At 39.4% G+C, this 7,166-nt stretch overlaps 1 long non-coding RNA gene across 1 annotated transcript; it reads left to right on the plus strand.

The window, feature by feature from the left end:
- The first annotated feature begins 2,381 nt into the window (after positions 1-2,381).
- On the plus strand, positions 2,382-5,201 carry LOC138905495 (uncharacterized). The gene is made up of 3 exons (XR_011413554.1): positions 2,382-2,772; positions 3,105-3,172; positions 5,060-5,201. It is a non-coding gene; the product is annotated as an uncharacterized lncRNA (long non-coding RNA).
- The last annotated feature ends 1,965 nt before the right edge of the window (positions 5,202-7,166 follow it).

Here is a 7,166-nt window from a genome sequence, read left to right on the forward strand (position 1 = left end):
CCTGCAGAAGTTGAAATTCCCTCTCTTCGAGTCATTGTCGAAGCCGAGATTGAGGATGAAAAATGGGTCAAGACCCGGTTGGAACAATTAACTTTGATTGATGAAAAGCAATTGGCTGCAGTTTGTCACTGGCAGTTGTACCAACAAAGAATGGCCCGTGCCTATAACAAAAAAGTGCGGCCCAGAAAATTTAAAGTGGGACAACTCGTTCTGAGACGTATGCTCTCACATCATGAAGAAGCTAAAGGAGAATTGGCTCCAAATTAAAAAAGTTCATACATTTTAACAAGAGTGTAAGAGAGCATTGTATTTGGGAGGTATTGAAGGAAATGTCCCCGAGACAACTGTCAATGCAAATGCACTCAAAAGGTACTTCGTTTGACCCTCTATATAGCATTAATGTTCTCTGATTGGGATGACGAAAACTTTCGTTCTCGCTATCCAAACATCATTAACCCTTTTGCTAATCCTGTTGAGCCGGTTCCCTTTCTTTGATTACCCTCTTTGGAACTTAGAAGTTTTTCCAAAAAAAAAAAAAAAAAAAATGAGAGCTGTCACACCTCCTTTTTACCCTCCAAAAGATATGTGTTATGGATTACTGTGGGTTAAAGAGTTTTTCCAATTAAAGTGACATTTTTGAAGTATGGATTATTTTATTATTCAACGTCGCCACTTGGAATTTAATTTTTGAGTGTTCCAAGTCACCTTTTATTTGAATCCCTATTCAAAAGAAAATTTGACTCTTTTATTATTGGTCCGCAAAAATAAAGTCCGGGTAAAAAATTCTATTGACCGGGGAGAAGGTGTAAGGCATTCCCCGAGTTCTGTGGTTCTAGCACGGTCGCTTTATTGACTACAACTTGGCTTGAATTAATTTTGGACAAACTGTAATTTATTGATTTCCATATTTTATCTATCCGCTTTTAATTATTAAAATATAAAATTATCTTTGAAACGAATCACGTGTGTGAATCTGTTTTATTTATTGTGCCAAAATTATGTCACGCGTACATGTACACAATTAATAGCCTTTTATTATATTAAGATTATTGTGGCCAAAGTTGCGCGAACACATACTTCGGTTTTAATTTTGGAAATCACAATTATGCCACGCGAACATATACATAATCGTGATAAACTAATTAAAAGTGCGCCTAAAGCAAGCTACGATGTCCATGAGTTATTTTCCTAAACTACTTTTGAGATAATTGTAAGAACATGAATTATGAAATTATTTGTGAAAAAAGTATATAATATTAACTATTTGGGCTCCCTACTGTTTGGTCAGTCATATGACCCAAGTAATGATATCTACCCATAATACTCTTTTTGGTTTTTATTAAATGACCATGGCTCAACTTCAATTAAATGCCCATTATCACACATTCCATTTAAGTTGCAACTCCAAACTTTAAGTCTAAACAAAATACTATGAATTAATTTTGACCCATATGTTAAAGGCTTAAAAACTATTAAAAAAAAGATTCACTACAAGACCGATTATAATAATTAATCACATCCACAATATTCATTAAAATAGTATGATCAAATGGTAATGGACATTTAAACTAACCAAAACAAATGGCGACAATAGCATGGAAAAATAATGACAAGAGAAAAAGATGGAACCTTCACACTGATTTATTTCTCCAAAACAGAAAAGTGAGCCTTTATTTCTGGACCACGGACCATGACTCTCCTACGGAAACCTCAAATGACCTCTCAAACCAAGAGCTTCGAGCTTGACCTCAACTAGATTATTTTGGATGAACTCGACAACAGTATTTTTGCTACTTTTTGATATGCTTCCTTGATTTTAGGTGGAGCTCGTGGCTGGTTTTGATGGTGTAACGCAGCTGGATTGTTGGAGCTACGTTAGAGGAGGTTTTTAGGTGGTTTAAAGGGTGATTTACGGACTGTTTTTGGAGTTGAGTTCGGGCTATTTTGCATCTGGTTTTTGCTACTTCTTTTGACTGAATTTTGCTGCGTTTTGGGGCTGGAGTTCGGCTGGTTTTCAGAGGTGATTCGCTGCTGATTTTTGGTGGTTAAAAGTGCAAAAATGGCCAGCCTTCGTAGCTGTTTTGGAGCTGCGTCTTCAGAAGTTTGGGGGCTGATTTCAGCTGATTTTTGTTGCTTTTTTTGGAAAAAAGGGCTGTTTTCTTGCTGATTTTCGTGGCCTCCTTTGGCTGGTTTTTTTTTAGCAACTATATAAAGGGTTTTATTTTATAATAGAGACGAGGGAAAGTGAATGAATATTGTGTGTGTGTCCATAAAGGAAATGGGGATATGTGAGTTATGAGCGGGGGATAAGGAGTGGGGGGCATGAGTGGGGGACAAGGAGTGGGGGACATGAGTGGAAAAGTGGAGTGGGGACACACGTGGGGAGAATAGGAGCGGGAATGATGGAGTGGGAAGTGAGGTATTAGTGAGATGAGTGTAAAACAAATTCAAGAATGGTAAAAAATTAGGTGCTCACAAGGAATTTGGAGATGATCCAAAAATGAAAGTTGTAGCGCTTGATGCCTTGTTTTCAGAAAGTCAAACCATTTGTCATTTGGAGTTTGGTACAAAAAGTTATGACCATTATACTAGAGGTTGCCTGGAAAAGTTGGAGAGATTGTGCTTCGTGATCGCGATTGACTTTCCGCGAGCTGGAAGAGTAAATGCCTCGACAGAAGCTATATTTCAAGGTTTCGGTCATTTTAACACATTTGGAGCTATGGAACTCGGATTGAAGCGATTTTTGAGGTGATTTTTACCATATGGATTGGGGTAAGTGATTCTAACTCGGTTTTGGTTAAATTACATGAATATATTATTATTTTTATCAACAAATTAGTGTTTTGGGTTGAAAATAGTAGAAAGTTTCATAAACTTTAATTGAGGATTTGAAGGCCGAGTTGCGGTCGAATTTGAGTAATTCTGGTATGGTTGGACTCGTGGTTGAATGAGGGTTCGAATTTTGTAATTTTTGTCGGATTCCGAGACGTGGGCCCCACTGACGATTTTTTAGTGTAATTTCGGATTTTGATGAAAAATGAATATTTTCATATGGAATTAATTCCTATAATTTGCATTAACTGAATTGAATTAATTGTGACTAGATACGAGGCTTTCGGAGGCCAATTCGCGAGGCAAAGACATAGCGGAGTAAAGAATTACATGGTTTGAGGTAAGTAACACTTCTAAACTTGATTCTGAGGGTATGAATCCCTGAATTACGTGTTATGTGAATTGTATGAAGGTGACACACATGCTAGGTGACGGGCGTGTGGGCGTGCACCATAGAAATTGTAACTTAAATAATTTTTTTGGAGTTGTAAAATTAATGAATCATATTATTATCCGCATATCCTCTGCGTGTTAGAGAAATTGAGCTGAGGCTCGTATTAAAAATCATGTTTTGGCTACGTGACGATACTTTGGGACCCATAGGGTCGTGTTGCTATTGAATTTAATTATTTTAAAACGTACATTTCATACTCAGTCATGTTCATCAATTGTGAGGATATTTATGGGATCGGGGCTGCCCGCCTACAGTAGGCCATATCGGCTTTATATATATTATTATTATATGAAACAGGGCTGACCGCCTGCAGCAGGCCTTGTAGGATTTATCATTATATGGATCGGGGCTTCCTGCCTGCTGCATGCCATATCGGATTTATATCACGCTTGGGCTGAAGGAGCCCCTCCGGAGTCTGCACCCCCCCACAGTGAGGGTAGATGATTTATATTCGGGATGGACTTCCCAGGGCAAGGACTTGCCTTATTTATATATATTCGGGATGGACTTCCCAGGGCATGGACTTGCCTTATTTATTTATAATTGTGATGAATTTCCCTGAACACAGATCTTGTCCGAGTCATTTACATTTGGGGATAAATTTACCCCTGGGCTGGATTGGCCTTATACAGTACTGAGTGACTGACTGTCAGTCGATATGTATATATATATATATATGGGATGGATCTCTCTTGGGTTGGATTGGCCATATACAGTACTGAGTGATTGAGTATTTTTATATTTGAGTATACGAGGTTTCCACTGAAGTGCATCACATACAGTATGTACATTGGCATGTAGATATAGAGATGTCATATTCCTAATACCAGTCAGAATTAGTTAAAGGAACTCGCCCCTTTAGCACTTCCCTTCCCGAAGTGGGAGTAGGAGAAAGGAAAGTGCACTCGATCAATTACCATGTCGTGTCGTAATCTCTCTCTCTAACTAGAAATTTGATAAGAGAAATCCGCTGGAGAAAAAAAAAGAACTTTGTCTCCTTCTTGGCATCAAGAGTCGTTAGTACTAAAAAGGCCCTTTGATTGGCAAAAGCAGTTTTCACCTTCTAGCCAGCAGTTGCCGGATTAGCCTTCGGAAATGTCCGCTTCAACCGTTGTTTCACCTCCTAAAGTGCAAAGTTGGCTTGATGAGCTACTGTTCATCGTTGACCTTCTTTCTGAATTTCATTTTTGTTTCGCAGTTTGTTTTCTTTGTATATTTACAGGAGTTAGGCCTCTCAATATATTTGGTTTACAATCTTCTGGAGTGCGTGGTAAATCTAGGATTCAAGGGAGGTGGACTTGTTCAGCCCCTCTATAAGATAAGGATGCTTGTGTCTCTCTTTTAATTCCATATCCAAATCCATCCATACTTGTCCTTGTTAACTCAGAGATTGGGATTGATTCATGAACCAGTAGCTGCACGAAGTTGCTTCTTAGCGCATCTGTTTTCTTGCTCGTTAGTGCAGTTTCTGCTTTCTTGTTGGCTTGGCGGCGGGTCGTCCCCCCTTCCTACTGGTTCCCCCACCGACGGCCGATCATTCGGTTGGCATCTCACATTCACGCCCTCGTTTGACCGCCTTTCCTACCAAAAATTTACTTGTACTGAGCTTAACTGTTGAACTTGAAAGTATGTCTATATTTCTGTACTGTTATGTTTATATTGGACTATACCTATTGAGCTCGTCACTACTTTCAGCCCAAAGGTTAGTCTTGTTAGTTATTGAGTACATGGGGTCGATTGTACTCATACTACACTTCTGCACCTTGCGTGCAGGTTTCGGATGCTGATGTAGCTGCATACGGCGAGAGCTCGACTAGAAGATGTACCTGCGTTCCAGTCATTGCTGCCTCTTGTTCATGGTAGCTTGAGAATTTTAAATCTATTCATGTATATTTTAGACAGATGACGTATTTTTATTTCATACCAGTTTTGTAAATTCTAATCTTAGAAGCTCATAATTTGTACTACCCAGTCCTTGGGGAGTGTATTAAAGTCAGTTAAATATTAATTGAATCGGATTGTTGTTATTTGACTTACCTAGCGGTTTAGGTTAGGTGCCATCACATCTAGTTGGATTTTGGGTCGTGACAAGTTGGTATTAGAGCTCTAGGTTCATAGGTTCTACAAGTCATGAGCAAGTGTCTAATAGAGTCTTGCAGATCGGTACGATGACGTCCATACTTATCTTTGAGAGGCTAAAGGGCATTTACGATAATTTTCCATCTTTCTTTCCTTATCGTGTAGAATTGATTCAGCTTGAAGCATAACTCTTTGAATTCCTTCCACGCATTCGTGTGCGCATGTGAGCGCTCGGTATCAGTTGTGCATCGCCGTCTTGTGATTCTATGAACGAGGTTCGAGATGTGTATTCTGTGTTATGGTGATGGGCCGGTCTGGAAGACTTAAGGCCAGGTTTAGACCGCAGCTTAGATTCGGTAGTTTCAGTTGTGAGAACTTGTACATTCAGACTCATATGTCCGGTAGTGTCCCTATGAGTGGAATTTGTGGCTCGATGAGCAGTTGAATGACTATGTGATGAAAAATAGGCCATTGGGTGCTTGATTTCCGTTTTGATGTATAGTCTCGAGTTATGAGTGTGTTGAAGAAACTTTCACGTTGTTAAATTTTGGGAAAAATTAAATTCTCATGTCTTGTGGTGAGTTCAGACTGGGGAAGATTAAGTGATTGCGTAGTAATTGTGGCTGCGAAAGGGCATAGCAAGATGCCAATTTGAGGCTATGCAGGTGGGTTGTCTCCTGCGGAGTAACCTACGTAGGTGTGTCCCTTATAATATTGAGTGGGAAGTTCTTTTCTACCAGCGGGGTATACGTGTTGAGATTTGAATTTGATTCTGGTTGAGTAATGTCATGCCCCGAACTCGGGGAGCGCGACCGGCGCTCAACCGAGCTAACCCGGCCGAGCAAGCCTATTAGATTTTCTTCTACCCACACTCATCCATGAATAAAGAGGAGATGCACTCTATTAATCAAATACTGAAAAGATTTCATTAACAACTCTTATTTTATTTCCATTAGCAACTTCATTCATAATGTCCAAAATATTACAAGTTTATAGATATAATGAAAATCATGTTTGCCAAATACCAACATTTCTAGTTTAATCTCCCCACATTAATCACCACCCACAACCTGTCTACGGAGCCTCTAAGTACAACAGAAGGGTAATATGAAAATACCTGCAACAAGGCCCCGGCTATACCTTAAAGTACAATGTACAACTCAAATGACATCAGGCCCCGGAATAGAGTATGGCTCACCAAAACCGGTTAAAGAGAGAGTGACTGCTAACGAGGACCAAGTTGCCCGCTGATGAACCACCTGCATCCATTGAAGATGCAGCGTCCCCGGTAAAAGGGACTTTAGTACATATGGAATAGTACTAGTATGTAAAGCTAACTGTCCACTTTCAAAATAGAATGCCAATATAAGAGAGGAAAAACCATAGAAACAACAATCAACAATCAATGATATCCAATTTCCAAGTTAAAACATATTAATTTCCAAAATACGAAGATAATATTATTTTTGGTTGGGAGATCTTTAGCACCGATATACCACTGTTCTCAATATCACCATTCACAATACCAATACTACCGTACCTTTAGCACGGAGTCTGATCACGACCCGATCGGTTAGGCCATCTCATCCGAGACATCAACCACAATCACAATTTCAATTATAATTTCCAGCACAATCACTACCATGTATGCAGCATGGTGTCCGATCACGACCCGATCGGCTAGGCCATCTCACCACAATGCCGTATGGATCGACATCATCCTTTTCTATCAATCATCACATCCCAATTAAGGGGAATAATTTTATCACATCAATCTCATCCAAAATAAGGGAAATAATTT

Source organism: Nicotiana tomentosiformis, chromosome 2, assembly GCF_000390325.3.
Source record: "Nicotiana tomentosiformis chromosome 2, ASM39032v3, whole genome shotgun sequence".
Taxonomy (NCBI): Eukaryota; Viridiplantae; Streptophyta; class Magnoliopsida; order Solanales; family Solanaceae; genus Nicotiana; species Nicotiana tomentosiformis.